Source organism: Labeo rohita, chromosome 1 (assembly GCF_022985175.1).
Source record: "Labeo rohita strain BAU-BD-2019 chromosome 1, IGBB_LRoh.1.0, whole genome shotgun sequence".
Lineage (NCBI taxonomy): Eukaryota > Metazoa > Chordata > Actinopteri > Cypriniformes > Cyprinidae > Labeo > Labeo rohita.
The window spans coordinates 46,495,791-46,510,524 of NC_066869.1; positions in this window are offsets into that span (position 1 = coordinate 46,495,791).

Sequence of the window (14,734 nt, forward strand, 5' to 3'; positions counted from 1 at the left end):
GTAGAAAAAGTCCTGGCAGAATTACCAGTGCATTTACAGACACTTAATTTAAAACATGGGTAACCTACCTGTGAAAAATACGGAAAATTAGTTCATATTAACACAGTACATTGGGCCCTATTTTTACAGACTTTTCTTATGTGAATTGGTGCAATTTTCTGTAGACCTCCATTTACTTCACACAATCCTGTAATGCAATTCAGAGATGTGTGTGTTTTTTTTATTATGTTCCAAGGGAAAATCAGGTCGTTTATATTCATGAGTCATCCTATTATTCTATTATCATTGCATTTCCTCTGATATAGTTTCAATAGTTGCTTTAAATCACATTCTACTACTACTGCAACTACACTTCTACAGGAACAGTACATGCTGTACTTTGTATACGATAGATATAACATGAAAGACTTTAACACTTTACCAATAAGGTTAGTGCATTAATTAAAATTAACTAACATTGACCAATTAGTGTGTTACAGTGTTTATTAATATTTGTTAACCTTAGTTATTAAAAATACAGTAATTAATTGTTAGTTTATGTTAGCTCAGATCTAAATGTGAACATTTGTATTGGTTAATGTTGAAATTAACATTAAGGGGATAGCCATTGACTTTCATAGTATTGTTTTTCAACAATACTGTTTCATTTGCAGTTATTTTTAATTTAGTCCATGTTACCTACTACTCTACTTAATGTTAAAAAAATAAAACCTTATTGTAAGGTGTTACCAAAAAAGAGTACTGAAATGTAGTGTCTCACTTAAAATGTGCCTGATCAGTGCAGCTAATGTCGTCTGTTACTATAAAAGCTGTACACAATGTGCTATAAAATGTTTGCTTTCAATCTTCCAGCAGCATTTAATTTAAACTACGGTGATTTTGGAATTCATGAGCAATTACCTTGAACTAATGATTTCAATTTCCTTTAGGAACACCCAGGTGGGGGAATATTGAATTAGTAAATTAGGAGTCAAAATAGTGAACTGGGTTTCTAGATTTATTAAATTGAGTCAGAATCATACTATTAATTTGTATGAGCTGCTTTAATAAAAGTGTTTACTAGTAGCACTAAGCTTGTCCAGCGTTTGCCAGAACACTTTTAAGCATTACTATTCAAAAACGGTAGCGTGTGGCAAATGCTATTACGCTGGGTATATTAACCGCTCTTTATACTCATCGCACGTTGTCTGTTTTTCTGGAAAATGTTTTCAGAAGGGTCTCAGGTTCATGTACTGTCTACTTAATGGCCTTTAGGGAATGTGGGGCAACAGAAATGGATAATTATACTCATTTAGAGTGCGTCTGATCCCCAGGCCTTCTCTGAAGCCCGACAATCATGTTTTTCCCCTCCTTGAACCTCAGCGCGCTAAGCACTAAAGTCCTTCCTCTGCTTGTCTGTCAACATGGATGCTTCTCAGACGCCTCACCCTAATCCCGCCAATCACAGCTACAGCGCTGAACTCACCCTGTTTAGCTGATCGCAGGCTTGCATCCGCTCAAATCATACCGTCAGCTTCTAGGACTTAGGAAGGCCTTCAGATCAAGTTTAAAGGACGTCGAGAACCAGCCTTCCCCAAATAATTCGCTTTTTTACGCCAATCCGTGACCAACTTCCTCTGCTCAAATCCAAATCTGAAGGACAACTTCAGCTGAAAATCAAAATTATGTCACTTTTTACTCATCCTCATTTCATTCCATACCTGTATGTTGTTAATTTTAGTTCAGAACAAAAAAAAAAAAAAGTCAATGTCAGCTTTGTGTGAGGAACAGATGAAAATATAAGTCAATTATATAATCAGTTAATACTCTGGGATCAGTAAGAAATTAAGAATTTAATTATTTTATTCAGTGAGGATGCATAAAAGTGTGAACATTTTTTACCACTTTAATGCATTTATAATTCACATTTATATTGTTGCAAAATATTTCTTTTTCAATAAACGCAGCTCTTTTTGAAAACATGTAAGACGGTTTCCACAAATATATTAAGCAGCAAAAGCTGTTTTCAACATAATCGGAAATGTTTTTGAGCAGCAAATCAGCATATTAGAACGATTTCTGAAGGATCATATGACACTGAAAACTGATTTTTTTTTTTTTATCACAGCATATATTACAATAGAAAACATTATGTGCTTTTTGTTCCTCCTTTGTGTTGCGTGGAAAATATAACAGCGTAAACTCTTCTCTCTTTTTTCAGAATGACAAGAAGGTGAAAAAATAACAACAATAATTCTTATTTTTCAGAGAGCTAACCTAATTACACGTGCATCATAGTTGATTGTAGAAGCAAGGTCACAGGTTTGCAGACAGATATAGCTCTGCGGCCTGTTTTTTCCATGGCATCGCTTGCATAATTCTTAGTCAATCTGTGTTGGTCCCCCACGTATCTGTGTGTTCCCAGCTGCGAGAACATTATGTAACCGTCACTCCTTGCTGCATGAGTAATTATAAATACTTTGAGATTTTGATGGGGAACGGTAACAGCTCTTGTTTTAAATTACATGAAAAGTCTGAATTTTGTAAAGCTCATTTATAGTGACTGTTTTATGGAAAATAGATCAAAGATAAGCATTCTCGTCCTCACAGGATTTTTCTGTTTGCTTTCATAAAGGTTTGTTTAACTTTTCTGTATTACCTTGGAGTGTCATTTCTGTCAAATGTTTGAGAATGCTAAAATCTTCTTTGGTGTCAATTCAAGATGAGATCTTCACAAAAACCTTTTGGGTTTACTGCTGTCAGAACACAGAGGATAAAACCCTTTTGTCATGTGCAATTTATAAACCTATGACCTCCAGTAAGCATACTAGTTCAGTAATTCGCATCACATATTGTAAACACCCAATGCTAGCAAAATTATTCAGTTGTAGGTATTCTTTGACAAGTTTATCACTAATTCCTAAAACAACAACAACGACATGGTTCTTTCATGCTAAGTTTGTCTTGATTAACTAAAAAATTGAGTCTACATAATGACTGGTACATCTCTCTACATTCTCTATATTTTGGTGCAAAAACCTGCATTTTATAAACTAACTGGGCATATCAGACACATTGTGTAGTTGAGCAAACTTTAAAGCTTTATATGAAAGCGGTTTCACAACCAAAAGCATAGGCCAAAGTTGATGCTTATTAGACCATGAAGGATAAGAGAATTAATAAGTTAACGTGAGAAAAGAAGAAAGAGGATTAAGAGTTGGAGCATTAAAGGTACTTTCACGTGATTCATCAAGAGTCCAGGCAGACAGTGTTTGTTATAGCCACGGTCATTATTCCACCTCTACAGCACTTCACAGACAGAACGAAGCTTAGCTCCAATCCCCAAGGGCTTCCTGGTCCAGGCGAGGATTGATTCATACTTGTTTTTGGTCCATTTAATTACTCTTCTTTCTACTGAAGGTCTTTGCACTTCCTTTTTTGCACTACAGAATGTTCATTCAAGCCTGACTGAAGGCTCTTGTTTGCCACTAACCAGATGTAGTTATTCACTGAGCATAATATTTTTGATTTATTTTGCAAACTTATTTACTGTGCAACCTAGGCTCACTGGAAAAATTGTGCCTCTTAAACTACTTATAAATAGCATCTTAAATGTGTTGGTACATACAGTTCACTTCAGTTTCCAGTTGAAATCAATGCTAGTAACAGCAAAACATCAATAAATCATATTATGAAGACTCTCCCTTGCACAATTCTGAGTTATGACCTCAAAACCATAACACATGATCTTCAAACTAATACATAACCACCTTCATATTGTATGTATGGTTTTTGTGATGTAAGAAACGTGCTCGGTTCAGTAACTCACCTGGTATTAAACTTGCAATGTGAAGTGTTCAGGTACGAGTGGCACAAAACGTGAGTAATGGCGTAATAAAAGAGCTCAAAAACAAGCTTAAATTGCATGGTTGCTTCAGAGAACGCGTTTTTAGCGCACATTTGATGACATTTTATACTATCAGTTAGGTTTAGCATAGGAGCAAGCGTTTTCAATTAATTCCTATAAAAGTTGAGACACTCATGCAGTGCATTATGGGATTGAAAGCGGCACGGAGAATAGAGCATAGAGAGCGGCTGACAGCATCAAAAAGGTTGGGTATTCCTCCACTTTATGCAAATATTGAGCGAAAAATGCCGGGCAACAACCAATTGCTGCAAAAAGTAGGCAAGGCAAGATTTTGACATATGTTTCAGAGTGTTGAACTGGTGGATTACTGACCTGAAATCACTTGTCATTGAAAAAGTCGTATGTTTTATTTAGGGCTGTCTCTATAGGCTACGTTTCATCATTTTGAATAATCTGCCCTAAAGTTCACACGCCCCAAAGCAGTGGCGTTGTAGCGTTGCCACTGAGCGGGGATTTGATGCTGTAGTGGAAGTGCACAGAACTTTAGGGCAGAGCACGCCTTTGAAAACAATGTTTACATCCTTTTTTGCATTTCATCTTCTTCTTTTAACTGCGGTTTGCAAACTAAACACTTTATTGGCACAGTATAGGTACAACCTAAAATTCAAAATGATGAAATGTAACCAATTCACTTGTTAAGTCTGACGTCGAGCGTCACCTTTTCCGTGACTTCCAGGTCCAAACGCTCAGATGACATGAGAAAACAACAAACGGTACTAATTATACACACACAACGTGATGTAATACTAACAAAAAATTATAATCCTACCCTTTAACTGCATACCGAAATACCAGATAGCCGACAATGAAAATATAAATAAATATAAAACTAATTTGTGTTTGGGATGCTGTGAACACGAGCGTACTGTGAGACTGTAGTGTACAAGGTAAATTTGAAAACGTTTAGCTTAAATGTTTAATATGAATAAACAGTGCTCATAAACGGCTGCTGAGATACTAAGTGAAATGAGTTGGGGTTTGGATCCGGAAACAGCATTCATTAGTGCAGACGTTGGACGAATGACATCACCACTTAAGCCCATGCGAGCAATTAAGCTCAATTTCCATAGGAATGAATTGAAAAGGCTTGCTCTGCCACGCTCGCTACATGACAGTGGAAACGCACCATTAAGGACTGAAAGTGGCACGTTCCTCGACTTTATCCAAATATTGAGCAAAAAACGGCGGGCAACAAAGTAGACAAGGCAAGATTTTGATATATGTTTCCGAGTGTTTGCTAAATTGGTGGATTTCTGAGCTGAAATCACTTGTTGTTGAAAAGGTCATATGTTTTATTTAGGGCTATCTCTACAGGCTACGTTATTATTTTGAATTTTAGGTTGTACCCAGATGGCGCCAATAAAGTGCTTAGTTTGTGAACCACTGTTTAAGAAGATGAAGAAACGCAAACAGGGTGTAAACATTTAACACCCTGATGAAGGCGAGTTAGCTGCAACGCATCGGAACGGTGCAAAAATGTGTTGTTTTCGAATTTCAAAACCATGAGAATAATGTTTTTTTCATATTTTTTCACACTACGAGTGCCTTGGATTATGGAGTATTTTGACGTTACAAAAGAACCCCGCATCCCAAGAGCACCGATTCATGGATTTTTTCACCCCAGCAGCACTTTTTTGCATTTTTGAATGTAAACATTGTTTTCAGAGGCATGCTCTGCCCTAAATTTGACACGCCTCAAAGCAGTTGCGTTGTAGCTTTGCCAGCAGCACTGAGTGCAGATTTGATGGTGTAGTGGAAACGCACCATTATTTTCAAACGTGACAGCGCATTAAAATGTCATCAATGTCAGTTCCAAAACAATGGACCAATCAGAAGACCCCAGAGGCGGGGCAAGTGCTAGGAGCTTTTGTTTACACTATGTTGGCAACTGTTTTATTTGACAGCAACATGGCGGTCTGCACTGCGCTTAACAATTAAGGGGAAAAAAAAAAAAAACACAAAAAAAATCCTGATCGTTGTGTCTCACATTGTTCTTGTAACACTTTAGCACCACTCACCGGACATTTTTATTTCCAAAGTACTAAGGAAAAAAAAATGTTTCGGATAAAACCAAACTCCCCGGACTTGGAAAGTGAGTTCAAATGTCATGGAAGGTGCAAGGCCATCATCTTATCGCCACAGTATGTTTCTCAAATGAGCCTGGGTTGTTCTTTAATTTAGCAAATAATGTTTCAATTTACAGACCCACTGAGAAATCCATAGGAGATCTTTGCTAAGGTGGGCACTCAATAAATCTTTAACAGATTACAAAAGCATACTGACTCTCTTTTGCACACACAAAAAAGAAAATCTTAACAAAATCCATCTGGTGCAACATTTGGCCAACCAGCCTCTCTTTAAATGAGCAGCTTTCCCGTAGGAAAGAAAAATCACAAAAGAGATCTTGTTTGATATCTCAATTGTTTCTCCTAGACAGCCGTACGATTGTGAGCCTAAGAAGAACATTTCTGCTTCTCTTTTTTTTTTTTTTTTTCTCCGGAGACAAAAATAATCACACATACAATCACACAAACTGTCTTCATATTTACACAGTTACCAGTTTTTAGAAAGAAAAGAGTTTTCCTTCTAAATTAAAATATGCTGCTATTGGTGTTAACTTAATAGCTCTGCTATATGCAATCTATTCTTATTTCCTATTTCAGGAGATCATCCGAGGGAGGAAAAAGCATTAATGAGAACTAAATCTCATGAGCTATGAAAACGTGCAATTTTCCTCTGGCTTGTATTTCATGTCTTTGATTTGAAAAAGATTTAGTCATGTAGCAATTATCGTATGAGCCACGAACATGAGACTATACGTTAGCCGCTGTTGAAAATGTCCGCTGGTGTCAGTGAATGCACATTCATCTGATGGCTGCTACTCTCAGTAAAGCCGGTGGGCAGGCTAGCCAGCCTGCTAATGGATTGAAATTCCACATCCAGCTATTCCAACTAAAACAAGTGGCATTCACGGGGGCCAGGGCTTGGCAGGCGGCATTGTGTGGCGTAAACAAAAAAGTGACTGACTAATGTTCCCTTCCTGTCAAATGGCCATCACTTGCTCTCAAAGGAATGATTGATTGTATCCTTTCCAGTGACTGATGTTGACAGCAGTAGAATCATAAAAATGAGTCGAGATGTTTTACTAAACGAGCATGATAAATGAAGGTGTATCAGAGCATTTGCCACTGAGTGATTATCTGTTATGCAAATTTTCCTGAAAAACAACTTGGAATTGGAAACTGGCATCAGGAACTTTAAATAACTGATATATAAATACAACAGATTTGACTTATTGGTTGATTTAACAACCATTTGAGGTAAACAAATCAAACATTTATACACAAATCGTGGAAGTAAAATGCAGATGCTCAAATAGAAAGAACAAACTGGGCTGTTATTTTTAATGTTTTTGTTAGCTATAGGGCTATAATTATACAACATATTAGGAAGAAATATCTAACAGAACTTATATTGTTTATTTATTTATTTATTTTTACAAATTAACAACATTACAACATTAAAAAAAATATATATTTTTTTAAAAAATGTCTTTATAATAGAATATAAAATACAATACACTAAAAAAAAAACTTAAAAAAAGTTTTCAACTTAAAAAATAAGTTTGTGCTGCTTTAAAATTTCAAGTTTACTCAACTCAAATATCCACGGTTTAATGCTGTACAACTTAACATTTCATGTTGACTAAACTTACTAAGTTCAAACTTTTTTTTTTTTTTTTTTTTTTTTTTTTTACAGTGTACAACCCAATCGTCAAGATACAGTACAATGTTATATTCATAACCATATAGTAGAAATGTATGGTTAGCATCTTAAATTAATCTTCATTTTGTTATTGGCAGCAGCTATATACACTAAGCAAAACTAAAATTTTCTTAGCGATATATGTTATTCACACTAAGTGCAAATAATGATAGATCTATCTGCACTAAAAATAGCAGTATTTTCTTTGCAATAGTATCTTTCTAAATATATGTAATTAGATGCTATTTATACTTAGAGCAAACAGTGGCAGATATCTGCACCTCCATGTTGCAGTAATAACATATTGAATGTAAATGATCATATTTATCAACATTAATGGATGCCGCCTTATTGGGAGAATAAAGTCCTTCCTACATCTACCCCTAACCCTACTCAATGAACTATTATTAAGTACCCATGAGACACTTATTTTACGCTTTCCAAATAGTTCTTTGATTTTTATTAAAAACCTTTCCGATATGATATGTGATGAGAAAAGGGGAAAAAAATAGAGTTTGGCAAAAGGTGGATTGGAACTTGGGTCGATCATGTCAAGAATGACCACCGCTTGTTTCTATTTTATATTGTGCATCTTTCGTAATTTTGTCTGTCCCAACCAGACATTGGTCGGTGAAGTTAATGCCAACAAGGTGGGCTATCTGCACTTAGTGTAAATAGACAGTTGATTAATAGTCTGATTGTTCTCAATCGGAAATGTTCTCGGGGGTCTCCTTCAAAATGCAAGCCCCTGCCTTGCCTATTACTACGCCTCTGTGCATTCTGTAACAGTAACACTTGTATTGTAGTTATTTTTGTTATTTTTGTATTGCTTATTTGCATTTTATGTCATATTTAATTTAAATGTTCCACAAACCTTTCTTTAGTCGATATGAACTCCAGTCGTGAATCAGAAATAACCTTCTCCATTACCGTACAATGAGTCTGAATGAATTAAAATGGAATGAGTTACACGGATTGTTTGCCAATTGTTTGAAACGTATGAGTCATGCTGTCATATTCATTCATCGCCTCCCTGTTTTATATGATACAGGTACATGTATAACTTGCTATTCCATTTTCAGGAGAAGATTATTCGTATCTGATTGCACATTGTACTACACGGAGAGCAAAATAATGCTCTTTTACGAAAATAAACTGCTCTTGTTTATGCTGTCAGGACAGATGACAAGCGAAACACAACATCTTGGCAGGTTTAAAGGATGAGATCAGTGGGAAGAGCATGTACCACTCATGTTCTGGGCTTAATGTCACCATGGACAAAAGAACTCCCTTAGAGGCTCCTACCCATTCAGCAGAGCTTGCCAAGAATGCCAGCAATATTACAGAATAAATCATGAGTGTATTTGGTCAATCCTTTTCTGCACTACCTTGAATGAACCTTTGGAAAAATGAATCAAATTGATAGGTTGATATTTGTATAGTGTTTTCTGTGATTGCATCAGATGGAATGAAATGTCTTAGCAGAACAAACTAAGTAATTCCAAAGTTCTGATGCATTGCTGTTGTTCTCCCTTTCAAAAAAATGATGTAGCATTCTGGAGGATGATAAAGAAATAGTTCGCCTAAAATGAAAAATATATTCACACTCAGGTCTAGATGAGTTTGTCTCTTCAGTGGGAACAGATTTGGAGAAATGTAGCATAACATCTTATGCTCACCAATGGAGCCTCTGCAGTGAATGGGTGCCATCAGAAAGAGAGTCCAAACAGCTTATAAAAACATCACAATAATCCACAAGTAAACCATAATAAGTCTATAATCCATAATACCGATCTTCAGTGGAAAAGTCCATCCTCATCAAAATCCATACTTGTTTTCACTGTTATCTGTGCATATTTCTCTTCTGATTCAGATGAGATGACTTTCTAACTGGAGAAAGTAATATTGTGCATAGATGACTCGTACTTCAGCCCAAAGCAAAAGTTTGAAGTTAAACGTCTTAATGATGGATTTGCATGTTACAAACATGCAGCTTTTCACTTCATAAGATATTGATTGATGAACTGGAGTCATGTGGATTTCTTTGGATTGTTTCTATAAGCTGTTTGGACTATCATTCTGACGGCACCCATTCACCGCAGAGGATCCATTGGTGAGCAAATAATGTAATGCTGCATTTCTCCAAATCTGTTCTGATGAAGAAACAAGCTCATCTACATCTTGAATGGCCTGAGGGTAAGTAAATTTTCTGCAAATTTTCAGTTTTAGGTAAACTATTCCTAATTAATTAAAAGGAAAAAAAAAAAAAAAAAAAAAAACATGCATATTAAACTTTAAGTTAAAGAACACTATATTTATTTTGATTGAAATATTTTAAATGAATAAACTAAAATGTATTATAGGAGATCTTTAGAGGTTTTTCATATCTGAAGGTAAAATGACAGCATCCAACAGCCTCCCACAGTCCTGCAAAGACGAGACGTCTGTATGAATATATTCTTGTTATACAGGTGTCTTCATTTAGCATGCATAATTTGTTCTTGGAAATCTGCCCATGAAATGGATTACTTTACAATGGGGCACATTTGGTCCACTAGAGTACAAAGCGAGCGCCAACCACGTGGCATAATTACGGAAGATGCATTTTTGTTCTTTTTCTTTTCATGAAAGCAAATTTCCAGCTTGTTTGATTTGGGTTAGAAATCATGTGCATTCATGCCTTTCAAAATAGTAATAATGAAAAATTCTTCAGTTTTTTATCAGCTGAAATAAATGGTCTGACTTTAACATAGTATATCATTTTTTTTTTTTTTTTCAACATTAAAAAGGTATGAATATCATTGCATTTAGCAAATAGTTTTTGTGGCCACTGTTGCTTCAAATGAATAAATTAACGTAAATAATAAATAAACAGTGATATTATTAGTTATTATTAATTACTTCTGTTTATGTGCATGCAATATGAGCAAACAATAATAATGTGAAAGTAATAAGACTAGTCATACAATCTGACAACATTACACTAGTGAAATCAAGGATTATTTGTCCTGTTACCCCTAAAAAAAGGTAGAGTAGATAATGTTCTGAGCAGACAGGTGATGACAAGGCTTTCAGTGGTAATTCTTTTATCATATACAATATAAGCTGTCAGCAGAAAAAGACATTTGAGGTGGGTAAGGGTTACAAAGACTCCTTTTCAGAATGAAAATTTCATATTAAATACTTCTTCTCAATGACATTTATCTAACTGCCCATAGGGCCAGCGTGACTTTTGTAAGATTACGAGAAGGAGCCTTATAAATCAGAATGCATAATGCCATCCATACATTTGAAAGAAAAACTGTGAGTTTTCAGAGTTTATGAGGTCCACAATTGAAATGCCTCAACTGAAACTGAAATACAAGTGCCTCATGGACAAGATATAAGTATGTTTCTCAATAGCTGATGGCTGACATAATTCAGATAAGTACATATAATGATATAAATTGTACATATAAATAAAATGCATTATGAAGAGTTGGACTTTATTGACCATGTTTTTACACAATATTTATTTATTTATTTATTTAGGCTATATATTCAAAGCATCTAGTTGTGTTGTATGTTGCTTCATTTCTTTGAAAATCGGAGGTTGTACAGGGTCATTCATAATGCATCTCCGGCATTGCTTCAGCGCTGTTGTTTTGTGCTTTGGGTCTGTAGGAGAGACGTGAGAAGAGCTGCTGAGAGGTGTTTTGGCCCCAAGGACCTATGATGTAAACGTGTTCCATGGAGGCGCCATAAATATGTCATCTTTGTGCATGCATAGAAAAATTTGCCCAGGGCGAGTAATTGCAGCTGTTAGTAAAGGTAATTGTCTCCAGCTTGTTTCTACTTACTCATCATTTTATCAGATTAGCCATAGTGAGAAGGTGATGGGTTATGTAAATGAACCCAGTTAACTTCAGTCTGGAAGATCAAAGTATGTTATAGATTCAAAATGAGCTAGGCTCAGTCGACAACATTTGTGCAATCATGCTGAGTAGCACAGGAAAATAAATTTGACTCTTCTCAATCTTTCTGTCTGTCTTTCTTTCTTTCTTTCTTTCTTTCTTTCTTTCTTTCTTTCTTTCTTTCTTTCTTTTCTTTCTGACTTTCTTTCTTTCTTTCTTTCTTTCTTTCTTTCTTTCTTTCTTTCTTTTTCTTTCTTTCTTTCTGTCTTTCTTACTTTTAAAAATTAAACTTTAAAATACACAATGTTTACAGCTACAAGTATAACACCTGTGTGATTTATTTTATTTTATTTTATTTTATTTTATTTTATTTTATTTTATTTTATTTTATTTTATTTTATTTTATTTTGTTTTGTTTTGTTTTGTTTTTGTAAGAAATGTTGCACTCATGATGTCCTGGAAAGGCTACCACATTTTCTTAAAATTCAAAAGTGAGACACAATTATTACTTCCATTATTATTATTATTATTATTATTATTATTATTATTATTATTATTATTATTATTATATTAATAATAATAATAATAATTTGTATTTGTATTTTATTGTATTTTATTTTATTTTGAATTGTAAGAAATGTTGCACTCATAATGTCCTGGAAATTTTCTTACGATTCAAAAGTGAGACAAAATTATTACTTTCATTAATAATAATAATAATAATTTATTTCATTATATCACATCAATGTCTTGCTGACATTTATGTGATATAAATCTCAGGAGAAAACAGCAAGGTTTATCATTGTGTACAGGTTTCCTCAGTTTGGCCTACTGAAAGGCAATTCTTATCAACAATGCCTTCTTATTCCAGATGAGTTGCCAAAGTCGGATTTATCTGCAATGTTTTGTACTGAATCATTTATCTTTTTTTTTTTTTTTTTCCCCCCGTCTTCTCTTTTTGTACATAAAGGTAATCCCACAATTCACAGTCAAGCACTCAAGGCTCGCTGAAGCGTACTTATTGGCAAATGCCTGCAAGGACAAGCTCTCTGTGAGCCTCTCATTGCACTTGTTTAACTTTTAACGCCTCCACTGAAACACACGGTGAACGATATGATAATTTCATGCAGTCATTTCAGATTGCAATGGGCTTTCACTGCTTGACCTTCAGGTGAGCAGTTGAGGACACTTAGTCCACGTCCTTCAATTTTCTAACCCCTTTCGACACACATTGTAGAAAGGGCATTCAGATCATTCCCTGCGATAATGGAGAGAAGTCTCTCATTCAGAGGTCAGCACAGGACTTTGTGGAGAGAGTTTGAGAAGTCACAAAGGGAATTTTGTAGCATTAAAATGAGTGTGCCAACCAGGATCATGTACCATTCAATTGTATGTTTCAGTAGAACTAAAACAGAATGAAATGCAAAGATATTAATAAAGCTGAAAGGTGTTAAATTCTAAATACAGCAGACTTTGTCAAAATGTCCTAATCTTACTCAAACCACTTAAACACTTGAATTTAATTATACAAATCAATTTAGATCTAGAATTTGCCTAAGAATGTTTATGCAGTATTTATGCTGTATTTGTATTATACTATATTATACTGTGCTGTGTGGTTTTTTTTTTTTTTTTTTAATAATTGTCTCTGTTGTATCAATAATGTAGTGTGAAGTGCAAGAGTCCCCGTATGACATCTGAGTCAGACTAGTTAATTCTGCAGTGTTTTGTTGAGGTGTTGTGACCAGGTTGTAGTCCAGTCAGGCAGTGGACAGCAGTGTGCAGAAAGATGAAAACCACAGGACATACAACAGCCGCCTACAGCTCCATCTACCGCAGTCCATAGACTTCTCCATCTCTCCATATCTATGGCCAGAATCTTTTCATGTCTTTGTGGCACACTAGCTTAGCAGCTTGCAGAGCCGAGACCTTCCTGACTCACAGGGGAAAGTTCAAAAAACACATTACATCAGTGCTATATTCAGCAGAGGACTGGGGTGTTTCAATAAATAAGGTAACAAGACTCCTCATGCGGGTACTGTATATTTATTATTCTGGTGACATGATATCCACCCAGAGGAAATAAAAATCACAAATATTGCAATTGTTACTGATAGTATTGTGTTCAAATGGAAAACAAATCTAAACTTTTTCTTCAGGTATTTTGATCAGTTTTAACAAGAATTAAGTCTAATGTTTAAATATTATTTTAGATTTAATATATTATTATTTCATAGTTTACAAATTACATTTACTTAGATATGCACAAAAGCTGATATACCGATGCACATACAAATATATTAGGTTTTAAGTGACTTAATATATTAAGGCCAATTATTGTTGACTTTAAATAATCAAACTTTCGAGTGAAATTATATATAATTCAACTTATTATTATATTATATTATATTACATTATATTATATTATATTATATTATATTATATTATACACAAATGTATCTCTGCTAGACAGTACAGGGAATAAATGAGTATTTGCTGAAATATTTTTTCAGTTTTGATCAGTTTCAGCAAATGTTTCAGTAATCTAGAGATTAAAATTTAAAGATATAAAAATTGCATGTTTACTCAGATATGCACAAGAGCTGATATACTGATGTACATATGAATATACTTTATCATACTTTAATTGTCTTAATATACTAAGGTCAATTATATTTAATATTATATTATATATTATACAATTATATTATATTATATTATATTATATTATATTATATTATATTATATTATATTATATTATATTATACTGTATTACATTGTGGCGCTGAAGCCGGTTGCTCCTCGTTATAAATGTGTTCACTTTATTATCTGCTATGGGGGGAGGCGTCTGAGGGGAGTAGTTTAGGGGAGGGGCGAGGTGCGCGGAAAAAGTAAGAGCGCGTTGGTCAATTCAGAGTGGAAGGAAAGAGAAAAAGGGGAGCTGGAAGAGAGCTCACAGAGAAACATAAAGATAATAACCCTCTGTGTTTTCTTGTGTTTTGCGAAGTTAGGACGCCTCCTGATACCCTTTGCTTTAGGTTGTGAGTTCAGGAAATAAAAAAAGGCTGTTGGCTGTTTATTGAACCAGATCTCCATCTCCTGCCCATTTCATCTGGGAAGTTGCACGACGCTACAATATTATATACAAATATATTTCATTCCAACTTTC